This window comes from Ailuropoda melanoleuca, chromosome 17, assembly GCF_002007445.2.
Source record: "Ailuropoda melanoleuca isolate Jingjing chromosome 17, ASM200744v2, whole genome shotgun sequence".
NCBI classification, from domain to species: Eukaryota; Metazoa; Chordata; class Mammalia; order Carnivora; family Ursidae; genus Ailuropoda; species Ailuropoda melanoleuca.
Genome location: NC_048234.1, coordinates 17,103,437 through 17,118,232, shown reverse-complemented (window position 1 = coordinate 17,118,232; position 14,796 = coordinate 17,103,437). Strand labels below are relative to the sequence as shown.

At 40.1% G+C, this 14,796-nt stretch overlaps 1 protein-coding gene across 22 annotated transcripts in view; it reads left to right on the top strand.

Moving 5' to 3' along the window:
- Positions 1-14,796, top strand: part of AUH (AU RNA binding methylglutaconyl-CoA hydratase) — a 397,505-nt gene that overhangs the window by 108,889 nt on the left and 273,820 nt on the right. Inside the window, exon 8 of one of the 22 annotated variants that reach the window (XR_004621636.1) lies at positions 14,582-14,706. The exons of the other annotated variants lie outside the window; for them this stretch is intronic. The gene's annotated coding sequence lies outside the window, so the exon portion shown is untranslated. The remainder of the gene's footprint in view (positions 1-14,581; positions 14,707-14,796) is intronic. 22 annotated transcript variants of the gene reach the window in all.

Here is a 14,796-nt window from a genome sequence, read left to right as displayed (position 1 = left end):
TATGTTAGCACAAACATAGAAGCCTGCAGTTTTCTCAGTGTGTGTGTGTGTGTGTGTGTGTGTGTGTGTGTGTGTGTGTGCACGCGCGCTCTCTGCACACCCTTCGAGTTTGCAGAGACTACACTCTACACCCGTTCCAGCACAGGAGTGAGTGATGCTGGAAGGACTTTACTCTAGCCCAGAGGACGTTCTCATTACAGAAATGTTCCATAGGATGAAGAGGCCTGTGGGATAGTGCTAAGGCCTAACTGATTCAAACTTGGGGTGAAGTACTTTCTGCTTTCTGGTATAACAGAAAAGAAACCCGTGTTCTGCGTGAGTCAACTTTCAGTGGTAATGTGGAGAGGAGGTTGACTCCATTGACATTTAGTCTGGTCTTCATTTTACCTTCCTGGAGGGCGTCTTCAGAGTCATCTGCAGTTGCTGTCTGCAGACCAGGACTGTGTAGCTGAAACGGGGGGATAGTGGGACCCATCTGTGAGTCCGGGGGTGAGGCTTCCCGGGAGGGGTGTGATATTTGGGTGGAGGGGCCTGAACCAGCCAAACCACACTGTTGTGCGTCTTATTTTCTACTGTGTGGAAAAGGCGGTGATAGCCTTCGGAGAAGAAGACAGCATTCACAGAGTAGGGAAAGGAAAGGAGAAAAAGGGGGATGGTTTCCAGTGAGAAGGTGACTGAATGCCACCGATGTGGGACATGGGCTTGTTTGAACCACTGACAGCAAGGACGGGACTTAGCAGTTGAATGTGCTGATCTCTGTAGTTGTAGTCACCACCAAGGAGGGAAGGCAGACATTCCCAGTAGTAACTTCTCGTCTGCTTGCCACATGTGGAGGACTGATGACCATAGGGGGCAAGTAGGTGAGGTCCAAAGGAATTGGAGAATGTAGGCAGCTGAAAACACACATCTGAAAACCGTGGATTATTCTAGTTGGCTATTAGAGCCATCAAACAAGAACTAGACACCATGTGAAGGGAGCAGGTGAAATGGTCAAGGGGAAAGACAGGCTAAGTCCTACGTTGTGAAGGTTTGGGGTTAAGTCATTTACTAATTGTGTGGCAGGTTACTAATTATGGCTGCTTTCTTAGGTCTCTGAGCTTTTCTTTCTTTGTAAAATGAGAGTGATGATAATATCTACATTGCAAAGCTGTTGTAAAGCCTGTTATCTTTGCCACCTTTTAAAAACTGTAAACTGTACAATACCACATAAATGCCAGTTTTTCCAGGGAGTTTACATTTGCAAGCTGACATACACCTTTCTGGTGTGTGCATTGCTAAATCTGGGTCTTAGTGATGGATTGGTGGGTTCGGCTGACACTTCCTTTTCTGCTCTCTGGACTGACAGTGAAGAGACCCACGTTACCATGCTGGAAAATTTAGCTTTGCTGCTAACTAGTGCTGTGCTTCTCATGCTTCCCTCCAAAGCACGCCTAAAACAGAACACGTGCACACAGGCTGTGTAAGCAGTCTGCCACATGCTCGTGGCTTTTCCAAAATCACATTTTGTTTCACAATTTGTGTACAGTTTGCAGTCTAGCCTAAACAATATTTGTATTAAATTACATTCACCTTTTAAGTTACCATGAACAAGATGTTAAAAAGAGGGGAGGCGTCCTGGCTATTCTGTTAACTGGTGGACAGGAAGGGGTTTGCCCCAGCCTGTGACATCATGTGTCCCCAGTCATAGGAGCATATGCTCCTATGGGCTGCTCTTGTTAAAGAAGAGGATTGACTGTGTCCTGTGTCCCCTTCTGGGCAGCTATTCTGTGAAAGCCCTTGTAATAGACATTGTGAGGAACTCTTGACCTGATTACATAATCAAATTATCCAACACACTCATTCTTACAAAGTGGTTTCTAGATATCGTGTAATTCTTACCCATATAGGCTGGTCACAGAGGACTTTGCTCAGTAGAGTTTATTATTGTCAAGGCCACAAATTACCAAATTTTATTTGCTTAAAATATTCGTGAAAGTTAGTCATCAGTACATGACATTTCATTAGGCTCTCTCTATTCTTGTGTGTCATTGTAACTTTCCACTATAAGCTTAAAAATCATTAAGTCTTCTGGTCAAGAGGATAAACTATGTACTGAGCACTGTTATTTGGTATCTGCCTATTTTAAAGCTTCATCAAAATGAAACCACAGAATGTTGGGGAGGGGGAGAAAAAGGTATAACCATTCACCAGTAAATGGCAAACCAAAGGGAGAGATTCATCCACAAATGAGATATCAGCAAATTTGTTTGGAATATAGGAGATGAGACAGCTCTAGCCTCTGAGTATTGCCACGGGGCCTCTGGAGATGGGGAAGGCATTATTGTCTCCAGGAGACTCATGGAGGGGCTCAGAGCCAGCAGCTGTTTCAGAGGTTATAACTTAGAGATGAGGATTCCCAAAACAGGGTACAGTTGAAGAGCTGGGTATAAAATTGTCGTGGGTACCAGTCCCCCACGCCTCACCCTCTCAGCGCGTGTGCACAAGCTTGAAGCAGAGACAGCCCTGGTGTGTGTCATCAGGCAAAGCGGGCAGAGACTGAGTCTTCTGTAGACATGAAACTAACTTTGGAAAACTGGGACTTCTGTTGTGGATTTTGGTTCCACAGTAAAGCCCTCCTCATTTTTTGGGGTCTACTGCTCAACAATTAGGTTCTTTTCTGTTTACGTCAAGTAAAGCCTGCCTGACTTGATCATACAGAGAGCTCAGAATTTCCACTCAGAGAAGAGGCCTTCCTAAAATACCAGCTGACACAAGAACACAGGAGAGCAACTCCCGTTCTCCTGTATGTCCGTCTTTAATAACAGACAGGTCAGTGGGTCAGCGGGTGTATGACAGTTGACAGCATGAAAGAAAAAAAATGGACCTTAAGGAAGGCAGCTAATGCAGAAGCAATGATATTACATAGAAGGGCTGTTAGATTTATTTTTAAAGAGGATTGATGAAATGAAAATATAAATAAAAATATGAGAAATTAAAGTAATCTTCCAAAATGGAAAACCAAGACCAGGGAATGCAAGAATAGGTGCATGAGGGGCACCTGGGTAGCGCGGTCGTTAAGCGTCTGCCTTCAGCTCAGGGCGTGATCCCGGCATTCCGGGATCGAGTCCCACATCGGGCTCCTCGGCTGGGAGCCTGCTTCTTCATCTCCCTCTCCCCTGCTGTGTTCCCTCTCTCGCTGGCTGTCTCTCTGTCACATAAATAAATAAAATCTTTAAAAAAAAATAGGTGCATGAGAAATCGATCTGTGAGGTTTGGTATTTGGCTTAATAGAAGTTAGGAGAGGAAAAAGAGGAGAAGAAATTATGAAAAAAGCAAAGGAAGATAATTTCCAGAGGCAGGAAAGAGATGTGTCTTTTATATTAAAAGGACCCACTGATACCCAGCATGATTAATGAAAACAAGTCATGCATGGGTATGTATTTGTGAACTTTCAGTGCATTAAGGATGGAGATAAGATTGCAAAAATTTTCAGAGAGGAAGAAAAACAAGTTTTCCATGTGTGAAGAAATGTCAAATTGGCATCAAAGTTTTCATCATTAATACTGGACGCTATATGTATTGCCAACAAACTCCAAAGGTAAACATACTTTTTTTTTTACTCAGAATTCCATATTTGGTGAACTATTATTCAGTTATAACAGCAGAAAAAAGACATTGAGATGTATAAGGACAAGAAAATTTAGCTTCTCAAGTATCCTTATTTAAGAATATAGTTGAGTGTGTACACCAGCAAAACAGGAGAATACCCAAGAAGAAAGACTTGGCCCAGGAAACAGAGTAGCCAGCCTGACTGGGCAGCCAAAGCAAATGCAGGGAGAATATTGGCTATAAAACAGGTCCAGACAACAGCCATTCCAAACTGGAGCAGGAGCACAGGGTTTTACAGTTTGGGAATAACGTCTGTCCCCCTTCAACCCTACCCTTCCTGAAAGAAACAATTAGAAGCCTTAGGAAAAATTCCCGTTGTGGCCTAAATGTAGGAGGAAAAGTAGACCACTAGAGCGGTCAGGAGATTATGACATTGGATTTGTAAAGAGTTAAATGTAACTTTAGCATGCCTCATGACTTGGCATTAAATAATCTTTATATGCCATACTGTAGATGCTAGTTGTTGTTTTTAGAACAAGACTGTGATAAAGAAGGTTTGGTTGCTGTTTACTTCAAGGTGTGAATGGTAACAGTCCTGACATTGTTAAAGGAAAAGTATGGCTGACCCAAGGTGTGTTGTGGAAGTTGAAAAAGTCTGTTATGACTCCAGTATCAGTGAGGAATTGAGATGCGTGCCACTTTAGTGGAACAGGGAATTGATTATACTCTATATACTTAAAATCACAATTAGTAGAAGGGCTGAAAATTGAGAGAGAGTTGCAGATTGATAAGCTAAATTCTGATTTTTAAATCTTGGAAAACCTATAGGCATTATGTAAGCTTATTAAATCTGGAGACCTAAATGTGTTTATTATTTTGGAGTGTGGAGGTAATTATTAGAGGAACAAAAAACAACAGTCAGAAATATTTTTCTAGAGAATGGGACTCAGGATAGGCAGGAAGGGTGGAAACACATAAATTCTTCCATGTTAGATTTGTTCTACATATGCATATTTTGAGAAAATAAAACATTTAAAAATATTTCCTAATCTAGTGTTTCACTAATCCAGACCTATAGTGAAGTTTTACCAAAGAGAGTTAACAGTTTTAATAATTGCCTGAATTAGTGTGATAATGACCTTAGGAAATAAAGTAACATGAAAACTTTCTCTTTGCTCTTCGCTTTTTATACTGAGTCATCACTTTGGGCAACAATAGCAATAACAAATTGAATGAGTAACTCTTTTTCCCATTATTAAACCTAACAGTTTCCCCCTGAAAATATTTGTGCTTCTATACTATCACTTGTGTGGATAGAGTATAAATCAATGAAGCTCACTTATATTTTAATAGATTTGAATTTCAGCCTTGAATCTGGTAAAGTGCATTGATGAAACAGATAATGTCCTGTGTAGTAAACCATGGTACTGGCGTAAGGATGGACCACAAGGTCCTTTCCAACAGTGTATTCCATTTGGTCTTTTCAAGTTGACTCAAAAGGGAAGATCTGTTTGCTGTCCTGGTGCTGTTCGTTTTCTATTCTGAAGATAAACCTACATAGAATTAACTAGAAAGAACATGTGGATTACTTCAAAACATGGACATATTGTGCAGCAATATCAGCACAACCAAATGGCCTCCAGCATTCAAGGCTGACACCTTTTGCCATGGCTGTTTATATCTTATGTTCCTTTTAAGTGGGTTTGATGATTCCTATTTATCCTTCCCCAGACAAATTTCTCACTGGGGCCTTTTTACTTTGTCACTGTTTCCAAAAGTTGTATTCCCTCATCCTGGCAAAAACAACTTCTTTACAAAATAGGCAAAATAGGCAGTCCATAGTTTGGACTCTGGACTCTGGAACTAGAATGACTACCTAGATTTGAATCTTAGCTTGCCCACTAATTGTGTACTCAGTTTTCTCATCTTTAGCTGAAGGTAATGGAAGTACCAATGCTACATTGTTTTGTGAGAATTAAACGAGGTAACATACGTTAGATAGTTGAGAACAGTGCCTGGGCCTTGCAGCTGCTCTTCAAGTTTAGCTAGTATTTGAAATAGGGTACAAGTGGCCATTAACTTTACTCTCATGTGCTGACTTACCATGGTGAGAGTATGAGAGGCCATGTTTATGTTCACTGGAAATAATACTGTCTAATTAACTGTGTTTGAGGGGAGAAGGGAGACCGTGGCAGCTGGCCCACGTCTTTGCTACCTCTTATAAATGATCCTCCTATCCTCAAGTAGTATCTCTGTGCTTAGGAATATAATGCTACATTAAAATGTTGCTGTTGGAAAATAGCTTCAACCCAGATTGTCTCAGGTTACACTAAATTTTACAGGAATATAACTAATGTAAATTTGAGATTGGCAGGCAATAAATACACAAACCACCCTTTAAAGATGTTTCTGATAACTCTAATGTATTTTGATAACATTTTGCAAAAGATATGTTTAGAGAACTAAGTAGTTTGTTGAAAAGTATGAACTAAATGGAATATAAACTTGGTATGCTTTTATTTTTCTTTATTTAACTGCCTTCAGTTGAACTCTTTAAAATCTTCTTTTCCATCTATTAATGAGTTCTGGATTGATTCAGTAACTTTTTAGTCACTTTTTGTTACTTATAAGAGAAACACTCCCCTCTGTTTAGCCCAGTTCAAAGCTTCAGTCTTATGGCCAATTCAGAAGTGTATCTTTGTTCTGTTTCCAGCCATGTTGGAGTAACAGAGACCTGATTTACCCTCTACCTTAAATAACTAGAAAATTGGGCAAATATATGAAACAACTGGGTACTGATAGTACAGATCCATGGTCCTGAGACAAAACAGTCAATCAAGGAGGCCCTAAAATCACCACAGCTTTCTTCCTAGAGGAATTTTCTAGACTACAGGACAAGAAAGTAGAACCCAAGCTGTCTGGGATTGTCTCATGGGAATTTGAAATGGATTAAATATGTGAGAAATAGTATAAGAGAGGAAGTAGTCATACCAAAGAATAGTTCCAGAAACTTGCACAGGGGTGACCTTGAGTTTGTTGCTGAATACTGTGATGTGCTTCCATTGTCCAGTCAGAGAGTGACCTGGTTACTGTAAGAAGAATAACTCCCAGACTTCCACAAAGAGAGACTGGAAGAGTTCCACATTCTGAGTAGAGAGGCTTTGTAGGACACACTGAATTAAGTATATACCCAGAAGGATTATGCTGTAGGAGGGCTACATTAGTCTTCAAGTAACACATTCTCTAAACCTGCCCTAACAAAGCTTAAAAACAAGCCTCACAAAGACCACCAGCTCTGCAAAGTACTTAATCACCTCTGGTGCAAAGCCCAGTATGCTTAAAGGAAAACAACAAAATGTAGCACAGGACAGAGTCACATAATGTCTAGAATCCAATCAAAAATGAGTAGACACAGCGAAACAAAAATGTAACATAGAAGAATAAGCAATCAACAGGAAGAAACAGATACAACAAAGATGATGCAATTTGCAGAAAAGGACTCAAGATAGCTGTTTATATTTGTGCTTACAGATTTAAAAGGAAAAGAGCATAATGAGAGAATTGCAAAGTTTCTTATAAAACAGAACCATGGAGATCTTCAAGGGCTAAGAATTAGTTTCTGAAATGAAAAAAAAATGGTGAAATTAACAACAGACTAGATATTGCAGAAGATAAGTTTAGTGAATTTGAAGACACAGAGGTAGAAAATCAAAACCAAAGCACACAAAGTTGGGGAAAAAAAGTTTAGGGATGCCCAGCTGGCTCAGTAGGTAGAACCTGTGATTTCTGATCTCAGGGTTGTGAGTTTGAGCCCCACATTGGGTGTAGAAATTACTAAAGTAAATAAAACTTCTAAAAAGTTTTAAAAAGTGAATAGAGCCTCAGTGACCTGTGGGGCAGTATCAGGTGGGTACTTGGGGTGTCAGTGCTAGCAGTAGAGGTGGTGAAAGAACGTAGGAGCTACATACCGTCATTGGGAGATTTATTAATACTATTCATATCATTTCCTGTTTGCTTCATTCTCACAAAACTATTTGAGAAGGGCTACTTTACTTTAGATCAACCACTAAAAAATTTTTGAGTAAGACTAATGAGCCAATAGTGAAGATAAAATGGAACGCTTAGAAATGATCAGTCCTGAGGACGAGAAAAGAAGAAGCAATAAAAGTCAGATGAGAAAAATGGAAAACAAAAATCAGGATGGTAAATTTAAAACTAACCATATTGATAAGTATATTTAATGTAAATTTTTCTGTAAGGTGCATTAATTAAAAAGCAGAGACTGTCAGACTGGTTGGCAAAGTAAGACTAAGTTATGTGCTGTTTATAAGAGACACACTTTAACTGTAAAGATACAGATAGTTTAATAAAACTATCTGGGTGGAAGAAGCTATGCCATGCTAGCAATAGATAAGAGAGCTTAATAGCTATATTAACGCCAGAAAAGTAGGTTTCAGGACACAGAATCTGACTAGTCAGAGAGAGAGACATTTCATAATACCACAAGAGTGCATTCACCAACAAGGTGTTAGAATCCCAAGCATGCATGCAAGTATAATAACAGAACTTCAAAATATGTGAAGCAAAATTTTCTCAGAAATAAGAGGAAAAATAAAGAAATCCACTATTTTGCCAGAGATTACATAGTTGATGGAGCAAATGGAAAGAAGGTCAGTGGGGATATAGAAAACTTGAACTTCACTGTGAAATAACTTTGACCTAATTGATCTTTTCAGAAAACCGTACCCAACAACAATAGAACACACATTCTGTTGAAGTTGTACATGGAATATTCATCAAAATAGAAAGATGGGAGTTAAATACATGAAATAAATCTCAATAAATGTTAATAAATAATACAGATTATATTCTCTGACCCCAACAGAATCGAATTAATTAAAAATGAGTAACTGAAAAATATATGAAAGTTTCCAGATTCTTGGAAATAAAAGAATACACTTCATAGTACACCCATGGGTCAGTGAAGAAATCATAAGAGAAATAGGAAATATTTGAACTTAGTGAAAATGAAAACAACATTAAATTTTGTGGGATGTAGTTAAAGCAGTGCTTAGAGAGAACTTACAGTTTTAAAAGCTTACATCAGAAAAAAAGAAAGATCTGGGATCCGTGAACTAAACCGCTACTTTTAAGAGCAGGGAGTTAGTAAAAAAAGGACTCTGCACGAACAATAAGGATAGGCCATCACTACAAATCCTTTAGATATTACAGGATAATATCACCAGCTGGAAAGACCTGTGAAAACCAAAACTGATACTAGAAGAAATAGAAAGTCTGAATACTAATGTATTTTGTTTAAGAGTTGAGCTTGTAATTAATTTTTTTCTTTTTTCTCAAACAAAACCACGGGCCCAGATGGCTTCACTGGTGGAATCTATCAGACTTTCAAGGAAGAAATATTAGCAATCTTACCTAAGTCCTTTCAGAGAGCACAGGAGGAGAGAATAGGTCCTGACTTCTTTTATGAGGTCCTCATTACTTTCCTGCCAAATCAAACAAAGTTATTAAAAGGAAATAAACCTACAGACTAGTGTCCTTCATGAAAATAGATGTAATGATTCTTAACAATTTAGGACATCAAACCCAATAATACATAAAAAGGTAAGTTGGGTGTGGGAGGCAAATGGATTGACCTGTCTGTCACGGAAGCCCCCGATAGATGCTCCATTCGTGAACATTACTGTGAATGCTGGAAAGAGGGACTCTGGTGTTGAGTTCTTTGCTTCTCTGAGTGGGAACTCTATGGCTGTATTTCTCCTTCTGTCTTTTGCCAAGAGGCTGGGGGTGGAGGTGGCAAGCGGGGGATTAGGACTCTGACTCTGGGGCCGTGCTGATGCAGTGCTACATGCTAGGAGCTTGAAGACCTCCTGTCTGTCCTGCTCTGCCACTTTCTTGTTCAGTGAACTCTGGCTCCATCACTTACCCACCCTGATTAAATTGCATAACAGTATATTGAATTAAGTGACAGGGGCTGTTCTGAATGCCATGGATCCAGTCCTCAGTCAGTCAGCAATCAATAAACATCTGTAGAAAATAAAAAGAAATTTAAAGAAAGATAATATGTCACAACTAAGTGGGATTCATCTCATTTATAAATCAATCAATTAATCATATTAACCGAATAAAAGAAAAATTATGTGATCGTCCCAATGTCGGCAGATAAAGCATTTGACAGAATTAACATTGATTCATGATTAAAAAAAAACAAACCAACTCTTAGTAAATTAGATTAGCAGGGTACTTCCTCAGTCCGACCAAATGCCTTTATAAAATACCTACGGCTAACATATTCAGTGATGAAAAGCTAAATCCTTTCCCGCTAATAATGGAAGCAAGGCAAGAATGTCCACTCTGATCACTTCTGCTTAACACTGAACTGTAAGCTCTAGCCAGTGCAGTAAGGCAAGGGCATGCAGATTGGAAAGAAGAATTACGATTCTGTATTCACAGGTGCCATGATCATGTTCAGAGGCAACTCAGTAAAAACTGTTAGAATTAGTCAGTGAATCCAGCAGAGTCTCTGGATACAAGATCATACATAAAAATCAACTCTATTTCTGTATATGAGCAAGGTCCAATTGCAAAATGAAATTTTAAATACTACTCTTATATAATAGCATTAAAAATATGAAATATTTTGTTAATATATGCCAGATCTGTGCACTGAAAACTATCAAACATGGCAGAGAGAAATGAAAGACCAAAATAAATGGAGTCACGTAACTTGCTCATGTATCAGAAGATGAAATACTATGTTGTCTATTCTCCCCAAATTGATCAATAGATTCAGTGCAATCTTAGTTAAAATCCTAGCAGCCTTTTTTTTTGGATGAAGTGGCAAAGTGATTCTAAAATTTATATGGAGATTTCAGAGAACAAAGTTGGCTGAATTACACAGCCTGATTTCAAGACTTAGTCTAAAGGTAAAGATACCAAGACATCCTGGTGCTGGTGTGAGAACAGAGCCGGGAAATAGACTCAGGCACGAAGGGTCAGGGGCCGGGCAGCAAAGGAAGTCCCTCTTGTCTTCTTGCAAGAAGTGTCAGAATTTCATGTAATCTAGGCCGTAGTTTTATTAGCAAATGTTATTTTAGAGTAAGTTATATGAAGTGTTAGTTTATGCCACTAAATAAAGCATAAGCTTACTTGGTGTAGTCTGGGTAGATGTGTATTTGTTTTACAGTTTAGCCTCACTAAATAGTTTTAATAGACTAACCAAAAGCAATTTCAAATACTTCCATACATTACATACAATCAGTCTGTTGTTTCTAAAATAAGATGAAACCGAAATAAAATGTCTTTATGACATTATTTAAATTTAATTGTGTTTAATTCCTGTAAATAGAGGATAACATGCCAGAACTTAGAACTTGTTCTTTATCTGTGTTTAAAATAGAGCCACATAACTTATAGTGCCTCACTTTGTGAGCAATTAGCTTGTTTTTGAAAATTAAAATAAGACATTTTCTAAGTTAATTCACATTATACTTTTGACTTGAAGCAGTAAAGGTCATTTGTAAACGATCACTGTGTACCAAGTTAGCATTTGAGAGTTTAAAGTAAAATACGCAGTTTTAAGATTCTGTGAAGCTGTAAGGGGGCATTATAAATAGTTTTTCTATGAAACCATGCATATACATGCATAGGCACATTTAATTATTAAAAATTGCTTGTCAGGACAGTCATGGAAATGTCCTCTGTGACAGTTTTTCTCAGATCTATTTCAGACTTATGCATGCGTTACTATATTTATCTTTATCTAATCAGCCTTTGCTGTGAGGTTTGGTTATTTTATTACAAGCAGCTGTGCAAAGCTTTTTCTTTTAAAAACTACATTCTTTTGTAGTGCTGCCATCACTCACATCTTATGCATTTGGGCAGCAAATTAAAAGCAAGTAAACAGTAGAACTAGATAAAATAGATGATGTCACTCTATTTCATGATACCTTCCTGGAAAAGCTACTCTTTGAGACCATTTAAAATGGAAATATTAAAATTTTTTCAACCATAACAAAAGTAATCAGTAATATGGATTATCATTCTTAGGTTTTTGAATATGAAACTTCGTATGCTGAGTTTAGCTAATACACCATGCCGGCATTTAATCCATTTGCTCTAATGCTGAGAAATGTATACACGTTGGCGTATACACTTAGTGAATTTATAAGACTGTCAGAAGTCTAAAATTCCAAACCCGTGACCCAAATGGGAACTTATAGAATATATAAACTGTTATATAAACCTAAACTTAAATCTCACTACCGCTTTTTTGTGACAGGTTGAAACGTTTTCAGTTCCAGGTTATAAATTGATTCCGTTGACCTTTGAGTTCGTTCTGTATGCGATTTACTCTGATGGGCATTACCTCATTGTCTCGTATTTCTCCGTATTTCTCCGTAAACTAAAGTAGATTACTCCCGTATCGCAGATGCGGGAGCTGAGCTTTGGACCTTCTCCAGGGTTCCATCGCTAACTGAGGATATTTGATCTTACTAGATGTTTGGGTTGCCCCACTCTACCATTCAGGATTGTTGTTGATTCAGAGAAGTGCTCTAATCTTCACTTGTAAACGCAGTGCACCGACAGCCGGTACCTGGTTGCTAACGTAGCTAGTTGTTTACTTTTCCTGTTAACTGAGGAGGTGCTTGGACGATTGCTGTTTTAGATTAGCCGTCTCTTATGTTAGAATTCATTCTTGTTTCTTCTTGCACTCTGTTAATCCAGACTTCTGTTACTTGCCACCTGAGCTCATCTAGCTCTGGGCTCTGGGATTCTTTCCTCTTCCTGGTACATTTATGTCCCTATGATGATTGCCAAATTAATTTTACTCCAGAACCTTCCATAGCTTACATTGCTCGCCAAAGAAAGCATAAACTCGTCCTGGCATTGAAGACTTTAGTTTTGCTTCCCAGTGTTGCCCTTCGCATCTCAATATCCATGCCCCATCTCAGCCTTTGGAGACTTTTCCTGTTACCGCAGGGCCTTGAGCTGAGTTGCAGGTGGAGGACTGCTGCCTTCCCTCCCCACCTCCATGCTGCCCCTTGCCCTTCCTCCTGGAAGACTCTCCCGGATCCCAGCCATGGCACTTGGTTACACCACTTAGAATACCTTGCAGTTGTAGCCCCAAAACCAAAATCTAGGAAATTGAGGAGCACAAAGTAAGTTTTTGCACACCATCCAGAAATTACCCTCTTGACACTTTTCTCAGTTTTTCTTCTGCCTGGTCTCTGAAATTAGCCTCTACGTTCAAGACAGTCCACGGAACTTTAAGAGATCTTTAAGTTTGCCAAAACGGGCAGTAGGGCAGTAGGGCAATAATTTTCTTTCCATTTTAATTAGTTTGAAATGTAATTCTTTTCACTCTTATCTTATTCGACTTTGTTATGCTAATTTCTTACCTAATTTTAGTTTGTTTCCTTGAATCATCCTCTATTTAGTGCCATTAAAATATGGTTTATATGCAGGAGAATTACTTAACACTTTAAGGAATACAGAGATTATCTACTGCAAAGAGACATGGTTCCATAACCTTGAAGGACTGGCCCGGAAAAAGGTTCCTGAGCGTTAGTTTGCAAGGAGCCATGTGGGGTTAAGGAACCGACTTCAGGGAGCAGCCTGCAGAGCTGTGGCGGCCGTCAGTGCTTGCAGCTGCACAGACCCCGAGGTCTGGAATCACAGAAGAGCCACAAAGCTGGCGACTCCCTCACTGCCCTTGACAAGCCTCTTGTTCAGTGGAAGCGGAGAGATGGCTCTTCTGGGTGACGCAGGCCCCCCTCTATTCCCATTAACAGTCTTTCCCGGGTCTCTCGAGTCTTAGATCACTCAAGTCTTAGATCATAGGCCGTAATCTAGTTTCTGTTCTCACAGAGGGTCTGGGGAATGTGTTTATGAATTTAGCATAATACGAAGGAGGATACTATGTACAAACTCAGTGTTCAGGATATGTCAGAATCTATTGAGAAGTTTGGAAATCTGAAATCAGAGTATCTGCTAAACCCTGAGAGCTGTAGTTCCTTCACTTCTGATTATACCATGTAGAGAGCCCTAGCCTGTGCATTTTATTAAACGTGAGAACAGTAACCGCAAAACTAATTTTTCCCAATTTCTCTTGGGTAAGAAAGAAGTCGTTTATGTATAGTCTGAGGTTGGAAAGTTCAACAATAACTTTGTTCCAGTTTAGTCCAAACGTGTTTTGTCCACATCCAGTAGTGTTGACTTCAGGTATTGTTTTGCTTTTTATTTCTAACCTGTGACCCCCTTGCTAGCCCCGGTGTCCCCTACCCTTTGTGCTTCTGCAGCCCATGGGGAGTTCAGGTTTCTGTGAGGTCAACCACACAGTCTTGTAAAGTAGTGCCGCCTGTGTATGGACACCCAGCGCTGCTCACGGTCACCTCTGGCGCCTAAAGTGGGGCCGAGGGCACCACCCCACACAGCTGGTGTGAGGATGCAGTGAGTTTGTAGAGCACCTAGAACGGTGCCTGGCACCTAACAAGCACTAGATAAATGTCCCTGCTGTCGTTTTCTCTATGATTTTTTACAAGGACCTCTGTTGTCATGTAGCCGTCCCTTGATCCTGTGTGAAAGTTTTCAGAAATGGCCCCTGCTTCTTTCCCCCATCCCTACCCCTCAAGAACACAGAGAGAAAGAAAAACAAGACAAGACAGTGGGCTGGTAGATTGGTCGATTTCCTCAAGAGCTTTGGTGTTCAGCCTGACACAGAGAACCACAGAAGGGCCAAGGGGACTTGAAGGTGCTGGGGTGGTGCCTGTGTGGATGTGAGCCCATGCCGCAGTCCGGTCAGACGTCTGGTCAGAGCCCTGTGGGGCGCTGTGCGGTAGTGTGCCCGCTGAACCGAGTGCTTGCGGGCTGCCCAGGGAAGGAGCAGTGTGCAGCAGGAACAGGAGTGCAGGGGACGCCCCCTCTGTCCTGGCCTGTGGCCACACTCGGCTCCCTTCTCCTTTTTCTCTTACAGGCTCACTGGGAGCTTATATCAGTGGAAACCACAGCTTCTGGCTTTTGTAGTGAATACACCCTCAGCCAGTGACTGACTTGCATTTCCCTCTGTCCAGTGACTCCTCCCAGAAACCCAGCTACTTTGTAAGTAGTAAAGACCCGCCAGGAGTGCGCGTATGAGAACTCACACTCCACACTACGCGCGCCTGCACTGTAGAAGGCCCTGTGAGTGGA